General features: G+C 41.2%; 1 pseudogene; it reads right to left on the bottom strand.

The window, feature by feature from the left end:
* LOC140489159 (NACHT, LRR and PYD domains-containing protein 3-like) overlaps positions 1-12,099 on the bottom strand; it is a 139,430-nt pseudogene extending 127,331 nt beyond the window's left edge.
* Between the last annotated feature and the right edge of the window lie 360 nt (positions 12,100-12,459).

Genomic DNA, 12,459 nt, shown 5'->3' on the forward strand with positions numbered 1-12,459 from the left:
TTTTCTAGCAGACGTTGGAGAACATTTTACAAGTTCCACCCCAGGTTGTCATTTATCTGGTTGGCATGCTAATAACTGGGAAAACAAATAAAGAGCATGTGGAGAAATTGGACACAATGCTTTATTGCTTCTCCCAGGCGGTTGTACACCTTAGAAGAGATAAATGTGTGCTCCAGGCACACCAAGTGACCAACTTGGGCTACAAAGATGACAAGACTGGGTTACATCTGTTGGAAGATAAAGATCAATGGTACACTGGCTCGCACATCACTTGGGGAGAAGTAAGGTAGATGAACTTAGAGTTAGTACTTGGCTAGTACTTGGAACTGTGACATTATTGTGATTACAGAGACTTGGCTGAAAGAGGGACAGGATTGTTGGCTAAAAGCCCCAGGATTTAGATGTTTCAGGTGTGATAGAAAGGGATGTTAAAGGGATTTGGGAAGTTGCATTAATGGTAAAGGACTATCTCACAGCTATACCAATGGAGGATAAAGCCGAGGAATTGTGCAGTGAGGCAATATGGGTAGAACTCAGGAATAGGAAAGGTGAAATCACAATGTTGGGGGGTATACTACAGGCCTCCCAGAAACTATCTGGACATAGAGGAGAAAAAATGTAGACAGATTTTGGAAAATGTGAAAACAGCAGGATTGTTGTGGTGGGTGATTTTAACTTTCCCAATATTGACTGGGAATCACGACTTGCTAGGGGCTTGGATGAGGCAGTAATTATAAAGACCATCCAGGAGGGTTTCTTGACACAGTCTGTAAACAGTCCAACCAAGGCAGGAGTTATACTGGACCTGGTTGTGGGAAATGAGTGAAGTTTCAATGGGGGAGCATTTCAGGAATAGTGACATAATACTGTGAATTTTAAAATACTCATGGATTGGGGAAACAGCAGTCTTTGAGTGAAAATGTTAATTCAGGGAATGACGAGCTCCAAAAATACAGGTGTCCCTTGCTATCCAAAAGTACAGCGTTTCTATGAAACCATTTGTAAGCCAAAATGTTGTAAAGCAAAGAAGCAATTACCAATAATTTATATCAGAAAAAATTTTGAGTGTTCCCAGACCCAAAAAATAACCTACCAAATCAAACCAAATAACACACAAAACCTTAACTAACACTAATGTAAAGGACATCAGCAGTTGGTGTGGTGGGAGGTACAGGCGACTTGGGTGTTGGAGAGAGAGAAAGAGGGTTATCTATTAACATCTCATTGTCATCTGAATCCATCAGGGCAGGCAGGTCAGTAACATCTACACTTTCTTCAATGTCTGCCTGCCTTGATGTCAAAGGTCAAGGTTCATCGTCTGCTGTAGCTTGAAATATGACAGTACGCCCCACTACTTAGCCTCACGCATTTACCTCTCATACAGCTCTTTGTAGACACTCAAAACATCCTGCAAACCTGCCCTACACCTACGTGCCCTTTCAAAATTAAAGGCACACTTTTCCTCAACCATTGCAGCACTGTCAATCGTAGTGAAAATCTCACACAAGTGCTTCATGCTCAGTTCCTGGATGACTACCCTTTCAGGCCATTGGCTACTGACTTTGGTTTTTGTTCATATCCTTTCCTCTTGCAATTGCATCAGCTCTTCATCTGTCAGTTCTTGGTCATGGGATGCCTAAACCTCTTCAACATCATCTTCGTTAACTTCCACATCCCCAGCCTTCTTAGCCAAAGTCACTATTGCCGCATTTATTGTTGGATCAAAAACTAACAATATCGTTCAAAATCGTTCACTACTTCAGGACACAATTTTCTCCATGTGCCATTTCTCATTGAGAAATTAGCTATTTTATATTGTACTGTTTTCAGATCTCTCACATATATGCTTCAGAGTTGCCCTGTCTGTCAATGCCACTTAAAATAAAACACTTTTACATATAGTAAGCCTTAATTGTGGCTATTAGGCCTTCATCACACTATTGCAACAATGATGTATTCGGCAGTAAGAACACAACACGAATGTTACCGCCATACGCGACAATGGGTGAGCAGTACAATTATCAACAATCACAAGACACCTATTATTTTTTCGACAGTGTTTTTCAACAAAAGGACTAATGTATCCACTCGTACTCAGAAAAAATCACTTGGGTATTCCAACCACTCAGATGTGAACAAAACAACAGGAATTTGTATTCTTATCAAAGCCTTTAATTGCCCTCGGATCTTCTGAATGGTACATGAGCAGAGGCCTAAGGTCAGCATCACTAATGGTGTTAATATTAGGCATTAGCGTAAACCTGTCCTTAAATGCCTTGTGTCTGTTAACCTGCTTTGCTTCTATCTAAATAAATGTCTTGCTTGGCAATTTTTCCAATGAACTCCAGTTTTATCACAGTTAAACACTTGCTTATACGAATAGCCACCTTTTATAATTACTTCTTCAGTTCTTCTGGGAAAATTTCGACAACTTCAGTAACAGCCGAAGCACTCCAGTAGCGTTTAAGTTAATGAAGCTGCCCTCGCCAGAACAACCAATCAAATCACTCATGACTACCTTTAAATTCCATTTTCACAACACTTTCATCACCGTCATCCAGTGCTTTCTGTTTCAGTTTATTAAAAAGACTGACTGATATCTCCTTAAGAATAATATACCTTAATGGAACATCACACTTTGTACACCCATCAATCCAGTCAAGCAATAGACTTCCCATTTTATCCATTGCTGGATGCCAACTAAAAGAGGCCACTTTGCTACTAGCAGAACAAATAGAAACTTCAGCAGCTTTCAAGATTCTTTCTCTCTGCGTGTAAATAGTATGAATGATGGACCCAGGCAAGTTCAACACACCCACACGAAACGCTTAGTTTTACGCTTTACAAGCTTTGCTAGGCTTTTCTGATACTTTAGGACACATCTTGCTAACAGATGCACGAAATAAATCGAGATAAAGTACAGATGCTCACAGACACAGTTCAAAGCTATGGCGGCTTGATGCTGAGATGCTGAGTGTAGTTCCTGACGAAAGCATTTGACGATGCCACTCTCGCTGTGCACGCTTTTTCATAAAAGCGAAAATCCTCTTTCGGTTAGCGAAAACAGTTATTAAAGTTTATGGCTAAGGCAAGGGGACATAGCTTTAAATTGAGTGGTGATAGATATAGGACAGATGTCAGAGGTAGTTTCTTTACCCAGAGTGGTAGGGGCGTGGACCATACTGCCTGCAACAGTCGGAGAAAGTGAGGACTGCAGATGCTGGAGATGAGAGCTGAAAATGTGATGCTGGAAAAGCGCAGCAGGTCAGGCAGCATCCAAGGAGCGGGAGAATCAATATTTCAGGCATGAGCCTTCTTCATGAATGAGGAATGTGCCCAACAGGCTAAGATAAAAGGTAGGGAGGAAGGACTTGGGGGAGGCCTATCGACATCACCTTAAGCTCCTTCCACCTATCGCATTTCGAGCACCTCATCTTCCGCCTAGGAACCCTCCAACCACAAGAGATGAACTCAGGTTTCTCCAGTTTCTTCATTTCCCCTCCCCCAACCTTGTCTCAGTCCCAACCCTCGAACCCAGCACCACCTTCCTAACCTGCAATCTTCTTCCTGACCTCTCCTCCCCCACCCCCACTCCGGCCTATCACCCTCACTTTAACCTCCTTCCACCTATCGCATTTCCAACACCTCTCCCCCAAGTCCCTCCTCCTTACCTTTTATCTTAGCCTGCTGGACACACTTTCCTCATTCCTGAAGAAGGGCTCATGCCCGAAACGTCGATTCTCCTGCTCCTTGGATGCTGCCTGACCTGCTGTGTCTTGCCTGCAATAGTAATAGACTTGCCAACTTTAAGGACATTTAAATGGTAATTGGATAGGCATATGGACAAGAATAGAATAGTGTAGGTTAGATGGGCTTCATTTTGGTTTCACAGGTCAGTGAAAAATTGAGGGGTGAAGGACTCGTATTGCACTGTAATGTTCTATGTTCTAAAGTAGGTCTTTTGTAAAAGCGAATTGGCTTTTGTAAAAGTGAACGTTCGAAAAGCAGGGGATACCTGCATTAGACAGGAACTGCAAAATGTTGTTTGGAGGTGACTGTTTGAGGGTAAATCTACATCAGAAATGTGGAAGCATTTCAAATGGCATTTGATAAGAATTCAGGAACGGTACGTTCCTGTGAGAATGAAGGATAGGTATGGCAAGTTGTGTGAACCTTGGATGACCAGGGATGTTATGACCTTGGTCAGAAAGTGAAAGGAAGCATACATAGGTCTAGGAGGATGGGAACTGATGAAGCCTTTGAAGTATATAAGGAAAGTAGGAAAGAACTTAAACAAGTAAGTAGAAGGGCTAAAAGCGGACATTAAAATACCAGAGAGAAGGATTGGTGGATGATGATCTCAAGGAAGGGAGTGTCAAGTTTCTAAGGCAAGTTGCTATTAAAAAGGAAGAGAAACCGCAAAAAGTTGCATCATAAAGAGACTTTGGGATACTTGTACATAAAATACAGAAAGCTAGCATGTAGGTTAATGGAATATTGACCCTTACTTCAAGATGCTTGGAGCATAAGATTTGGAAAGTCTTATTATAACGGTACAAGGCAATGAGCCAACATCCAGAGTACTCTGAGTAATTAAAATGCCTTTAATTCAGGAAAGAAACCATTTCATTGGAGGAAGTTCCGAGACGGTTCACTACAATGATCTCTGGTCAGGGGGTGTTGTCTTATGAACAAAGGCTAAACAGGTTGGAACTTTACTCCTTTTAAATGCTGAGAGCATGTTTCCTTTCATTTCGCAGAATAAAGGAGTGTCAATGTAAGACTGAAATGAGGAGGAATTTCTTCTGTCAAAGGGCTGAGAGTCTTTGGAACTCCTTGCAACAAAGAGCAGTTGCAACTTAGATTTAAGTTTTAGATAGATAGCTTTTGGATCAGTCAAGGGTTATGGGGGAAAAGGGTAAGAAAGAGGACAGGAGAAATGTTAGATCAGCCATTATTTTATTAAATAGCAGAGCAGGCTTGAGTGTGGGATGGCCTTCAGCTGTTCCTGTTCCTTATAGTCTTAAAATTGCTATTTAAAAATTGTTTAGGAACAGGAGCAGGTCATTCAACCTGTCGATCCTGCTCCAGCTTTCAAAAAAATCATTGTTGAGCATCCAATTGAATGCCCATCCCACACTATCCCCACATCAAATAACAGAACATAGAACAGTACAGCACAGTACAGGGCCTATGGCCCACGATGTTGTGCCAAGCATTTATCCTAATCTAAGATCAACCGAACCTACAAACCCCTCTATTTACTGTCGTCTTTATGCTTGTTCAGCAATCGCTTAAACGTCCCTCATGTCTCTGACTCTATGACCATAGAACAAATGTTATTGGTATTTTGATAACCCCCAATCTCTACCTTAAGCATAACTGGCTCAGCTTCCACCACTCTCTGGGGTAGAGAGCTTTGAAGATTCACAACTCCCTGTGTTAAAGAAATCTTCCTCTCATCTCAATAGTTCCTCTTTATTTTGAAACTTTGTTCCCTATTCTAGATTCCCCAATCAGTGGAAACATCTTGCCTGAATTTACCCAGTCTATACCTATAAGTATTTTGTAGATTTCAATAAGATCATCTCTCATTCTTTGAAACTCAACAGCATACAAACCTAGTCTGCTCAACCTCTTTTCATGTGACAGTTCTGGCATGCTGGTAATAAACCTGGTAAACCTTCATGCACTCTCTCTGTGGCAATAACATCCTCCTTGAAATAAAGGAACTAAAACTAAACACAGCATTCCAGATGTGGTCTAATTCTATATGTGGTCAATTTTATACAATTGAATCAAAACATTGCTACTTTTATACTCAAATCATTTGTGTTATAGACTAATAAAATATTAGCCTTCCTAATTGCGTGCATGTTAGCCTTCAGTGACATATTGACCAGGACACCTAAATCCTTTGTACTCTTTCTAACCTCTCACCAGTTTAGAAGTCCTCAGCACATCTATTCTTCCTACCAAAGTGGATAGCCTCACATTTTTCTGTTATATTCCACGTGCTACATTCTTGCCCATTCCAGATCCTTTGTTCTGTTCTCCTGCTGGGTCTTTCACTTGCTGCAATATGTGGCATTGTGCTGCAAAACTTGAAAGAGATTGGATGCTCAAGTTCTCTTTAGAACATAGAACAGTACAGCACAGTACAGGCCCTTTGGGCCTCAATGTCGTGCCAACCTTTTGTCCTACTCTGAGCTCAAACTAACCCACATACCCTACATAAGATATGTTACTGGAGTCTGATGTCTTTTAAGAACTGTTATTCAACAATTTGTGAATTATTTGCACTCTTAGACTTGATAAGAAGTCTGCACAGCATTAATTTCAGCGCCTCTCTACCATGTGCCCTTACCATTTACATATTTCAATATTAACCCTTTACATTGAGCGATGTAATTTCATGCTTTGTTCCTTATCTCTCACCAAATGGATTCTGGAACCTTCTCCTGCACCTTTTATATGATATTCATACAGTTATTTTCTCTGTTCCTTTCTATGTAGATGTGATCTGATTAAATGACTATTTTCAGCATTTTCTGTTTTTATTTCAGATTCCTAGAATCTGCAGACTTTTGCTTTTGTGTTGTTCCAGATAAATCTTATTACTTAGATTGTATAGTCATTGGGTCAAGTGCTATGAGCTGAATTGCACACTACAACTTAGATCTTCCATTTAAAGGAATCTACCAGTCCAGTCTACATTTGGAAATGCATTCAAACAATAGGTGTAGCATTTTATGGAATCCTGCAAAATCTTTGAGATCTACAGAACATAGAACATTTCAGTGCAGTACAGGCCCTTTGGCCCCCAATGTTACGCCGACCTGGAAAACTAATCTGAAGCCCATCTAACCTACACTATTCCATTATCATTCATACATTTATCCAATGGCCATTTAAATGCCTTTAAAGTTGGTGAGTCTACTACTGTGACAGGCAGGGAATTCCACTCCCTTAGTACACTCTGAGTGAAGAACCTACCTCTGACATCTGTCTTATATCTATCACCCCTCAATTTAAAGCTATGTCCCCTCATGCTAGCCATCACCATCCGAGGGAAAAGGCTCTCACTGTCCACCCTATCTAATCCTCTGATTATTTTGTATGTCTCTATTAAGTCACCTCTCAACCTTCCTCTCTCAAATGAAAACAGCCTCAAGTCCCTCAGCTTTTCCTCATAAAACCTTCCCTCCATACCAGGCAATATCCTGGTAAATCTGCACCCTTTCCAATGCTTCCACATATAATGAGGCGACCAGAACTGTATGCAGTACTCCAAGTGCAGCCGCACCAGAGTTTTGTACAGCTACAACATAGTGGGCGGCACGGTGGCACAGTGGTTAGCACTGCTGCCTCACAGCACCAGAGACCCGGGTTCAATTCCCGCCTCAGGCGACTCTGTGTGGAGTTTGCACGTTCTCCCCGTGTCTGCGTGGGTTTCCTCAGGGTGCTCCGGTTTCCTCCCACACTCCAAAGATGTGCAGGTCAGGTGAATTGGCCATGCTAAATTGCCCGTAGTGTTAGGTAAGGGGTAGATGTTGGGGTATGGGTGGGTTGCGCTTCGGTGGGGCGGTGTGGACTTGTTGGGCCGAAGGGCCTGTTTCCCCACTGTAAGAAATCTAATCTAATCTAACCTCACGGCTCCAAAACTCAATCCCTTTACCAATAAAAGCTAACACACCATACAGCTTCTTATCAACCTGGATGGCAACTTTTAGTGGTCTATACACATGGACACTGAGATCTCTCTGATCATCAACACTACCAAGAATCTTACCATTAGCCCACTACTCTGTATTCCTGTTACTGCTTCCAAAGTGAATCATCTCACACTTTTCCTCATTAAATTCCATTTGCCAACTCTCAGCCCAGCTCTGCAGCTTATCTATGTATATTTGTAACCTGCAACATCCTTCCACACTGTCCACTACTCCATCTACTTCAGTATCATCCACAAATTTACTAACCCATCGTTCTACACACTCATCTAGGTCATTCATAAAAATGACAAACAGCAGTGGCCAAGAAAACAGATCCTTGTAGTATACCACTAATAACTGAATTCCAGGATGAATATTTCCCATCAACCACCACCCTCTCCCTTCTTTCAGCCAGCCAATTTCTGATCCAAACCTCTAAATCACTCTCAATCCCATGCCTCCATATTTTCTGCAATAGTCTATCGTGGGGGAACATTATCAAACATTTTACAAAATCCATCTACACCACATCAACCACTTTATCCTCATCCACCTGTTTGGTCATCTTCTGAAAGAACTCAATAAGGTTTGTGAGGCACAACCTATCCTTCACTAAACCATGTTGGGTAGCCCTAATCAAATGATTCCTTTCTAGATGATTATAAATCCTATTTCTTATAATCCTTTCCAACACTTTACCCACAACCGAAGTAAGGCTCACAGGTCTATAATTATCAGGGTTGTCTTTACTCCCCTTCTTGAACAAGGGGACAACATTTGCTATCCTCCAGTCTTCTGGCATTGTTCCTGTAGACAATGACAATATAAGGATCAAAGCCAAAGGCTCAGCAGTCTCCTCCCAGAGAATCCTAGGATATATCCCATCCAGCCCAGGGGCTTTAACTATTTTCACACTTTCCAAAATTGCTAATACCTCCTCCTTATGAACTTCCATCCTGTCTAGTCTAATAGCCTGCATCTCGGTATTCTCCTTGACAACATTGTCTTTTTCCTGTGTGAATACTTATGAAAAATATTCTTTTAGTGCCTCTCCTATCTCCTCGGACTCCACACACAACTTCCCACTACTGTCCTTGACTTGTCTTCATCTTACTCTAGTCATTCTTTTATTCCTGACATACCTATAGAGAGCTTTCAGGTTTTCCTTGATCCTATCTGCCATAGACTTCTCATGTCCTCTCCTGGCTCTTCTTAGCTCTCTCTTTAGATCCTTCCTGGCTAACTTGCAACTCTCAAGCACCCTAACTGAGCCTTCATGTCTCATCTTTAAATAAGTCACCTACGTCCTCTTAACAAGGGATTCAAACTTTCTTAGTAAATCACAGTTCCCTTGCTTGACCACTTCCTCCCTGCCTGACAGATACATACTTAGCAAGGACACACAGTAGCTGTTCCTTGAACAAGCTCCACATTTCAATTGTGCACATTCCCTGCAGTTTCCTCCCTCATCCCCCCAACAATAAGTCTTGCCCTGCAGTATATTCCTATCCCTAAAGTAAATGTAACCAAATTGTGGTCGCTATCATCAAAGTGCTCATCTGCCTCCAAATCTAACACCTGGCCTGGTTCATTACCCTGTACCAAATCCAATGTGGTTTCGCCTCTTGTTGGCCTGTCTACATACTGTGTCAGGAAACCCTCCTGCACACATTGGACAAAAACTGACCCATCTAAGGTACTCAAACTATAGTGTTTCCAGTCAATATTTGGAGAGTTAAAATCCCCCATAACAATTACCCTGTTAAGTTCACTAGGATCCCATTCTACACATTGTCTCATTCCCTTTTAAGAGATGTGACTAAATCTGCTTTCATCAGCCCTTGAGCCAATGCATTCTAGTTTATAACTTAAAAAGAAGTTCCTCAACTCACCAATGGTCCTTTTGCTGTTTAGGTTCTTTTATCTGAAGCCTGCACACTTTTTCAATTCCTTAGTATTTGCTATGGTTCAATTGACAGCATATTTTGTCAGTAAAATATAGATGTTCATCCAACAGTAAGATTCATATCACAGAAATCTATGCTAATAGTCTAGTGCAGCACATTTGGAGGTGTTTTCGTTCATATGTGATGTTAACTAACATCCCATCTGCTCTCATTTGATTTGATTTATTGTAGTTATGTGTACCTAAGTACAGTGAAAAGTTTTATTTGCGAGCAGTACAGTCAGATCATAGTAAGCAAGGACATACAGATCGTAAGGTGCTTCGACAGAATGAGGCAGAAGGTTGCACTGCATAGGAGGTGCATGAGGCAAGATCAACATTGTTTGAAGTTAGAAAGTCCATTCATCAATTTAATAAAGGCAGGGAAGAAGCTGCTCTTGAACTTGTTGCTGCATGTATTCAAGCTTCTGTATCTTCTGCCTGATGGAAGAGATTGTAGGACAGCATTACTGGGGTGGAAGGGGTCTTTGATGTTAGCAGTATTTTTGTGACAATGCGAAGTGTAAATGGAGTCCATGGATGGGAGGTTGGCTTCCGTGATGGTCTGGGCTCTGCACATAACTTTCTGTGTTTCTTACAGTCCTGAGCAGAGCCGCTATGCAGCCAAATTATATGCTTTTTATGGTGCATCTGTAAAAGTTGGTGAGGGCCCTTATGGATATGCCAAATTTCCTAAGCTGCCTGAGGAAGAAGAGGTTCTTGACTGCCGCATTTAACCTAATTGTGAAGTCCAGGACACGTTGTCGGTTATTGTCGCTCCTGGGAACTTGACACTCTCAACCCTCTCAACTCCAACCCTACATTGATACAGATGGGGGGGGTGTTCTGCTCCTTTCTTTCTGAAGTGAATGATGAGTTCTTTTTTGCTTTGCTGATGTTGAGAGAAAGTTGTTATCATTGCCCCAAGACACCAAGCCCTCTCTCATCTTTCTGTATTCTGGCTCATCATTGTTCGATACATGTCCTACCATGGTGGTGTCATCAGCAAACATGGAGATGATGTTCACTCAGAATTTGGCAACAGTCGTGAATGTACAGAGGATACAATAGTACACCCTCACAGGTGAACATAAAAGATTCCCATCCTACCCCTTTGAAGAACAGGAGAGGAGTTAGCCTCTGTTATGTAGCCCTCAATGTATCCCAAAAGCAGATTGTCAGATCTTTACTACATTGCTGCCTGTGGGAGCTTGCTCTGAACTAATTGACTGTTATGTTTCCAAAATTGCAACAGAGATTGTGCTTAATTTTATTGGCTGTAAAATGTCTTCAAAGGAGCAGGAGAATCGACGTTTCAGGCATAAGCTCTGACCTCCAGCATCTGCAGTCCTCACTTTCTCCTGTAAACATGAGGTCATACCTGAGAAATTCTTTTTGTTTCCTTTCCTTTCATTTTGAAATCAAGCTGAATCTTGAATCACAGATCAACCATGATCTTGCATGAGATATTGGTGTTGTTGGCAAGGCCAGCATTTGGTTGCCCTTGATCTGACTCCTTCTCTAGGTCATTTTAAGAGAAGAGTTACGTGAAAACCAGATTGCTGTGGGTTTGGAGTCATATGTAAACCAGGCCAGGTAAGGACAACAGATTTCCTTCTCCAAAGGGCCAGATGGGATTTTACAACAATGGTTACATGATGCCTTTCCCCCCAACAATGATTCATATCCAGTACAAGGGGAAAACCAGGGGTTAAAATCCTAGAAGCAAGTGTCACTGTTTCTGGGTTGCAACTAATTTCCAGGTCTCAGATATAAATGCAGTTAGAAGGACAATCTATGGATGCATTGCAAACTATTCTACCCTGCTGCTATCTTATCTGGATGACATGTCACTCAGTTTAAAATCAGAGTGGAGGGAAGAGAGGAAAATAAACAAGAAAACAAGGACTCTCTGCATCAATGTTGGCCAAAAGATGGATATTTAAAATATGGACATAAAGCCTCAAATATCCATCTACTGCTTATTTCAAGTCATTTTTGTAAATAAAAAATACTTGCCGAGTCTATTGATGACTTTCATTGAGAATGGCATGAAGGAGAATATTCTAACAAGGACTACTGTGGTCCTGTTAAATAATGGTCCAGGTTAACCAGAAGTAATGTTAAATCTAAACATTTACATACTTACAAGCATCTTTCAGTTGCTTCCAAGTCTGTCCAAAGATTTAAACACCATAGAAAGAACAATTGATAACCATCCATGTTTCCTTTTAAACTTGAACTATTAACTCCTTCTCAGGCTAAAGATCTGCCATGCAGTTCCATCACTTTCTGCTTTCATTCCATGTTCACTTTACCTCGTACTTGTATATCAGCAGAAAGCCATTCAGGAGACAATGTTGCAATATCTTCTGGGTTCTGCACGTGAACTAACAAAACTTGACAATTTCCTTTTCGAACTTCGCAGGAGTGAACTAAGCTGTCCTTCTGAATTCCCAGTCTTCAGTGTTTCTACTTCCTCTCTGCATTTCTGATGAATCACATGGTTTCGGTAACGTTGCAAGATCCAAATAGCAGAAGTCAAATGATGCAACTTTTCCTGATCATCTTTGGGGCTGAAAATTGCTTCTAACCCTGCACTACGTTTAATCATTGCACTAATTTTGGTGGGAAGAAATAAAGAAAAACATAATTTCTAAATGGTGAGTGATTACTTTATCTCTGAGATACAGAGGGATGTGTGTGCCCTAGTGTATGAATTACAAAAATCTAGGTAATCTACAGGTGCAGCAAGGAATCAGGAAAGCTTATAAAATGTTACCATTTATTGTGAGGGGA

The sequence above is a fragment of the Chiloscyllium punctatum genome, chromosome 18, assembly GCF_047496795.1.
Source record: "Chiloscyllium punctatum isolate Juve2018m chromosome 18, sChiPun1.3, whole genome shotgun sequence".
Classification (NCBI taxonomy): Eukaryota; Metazoa; Chordata; class Chondrichthyes; order Orectolobiformes; family Hemiscylliidae; genus Chiloscyllium; species Chiloscyllium punctatum.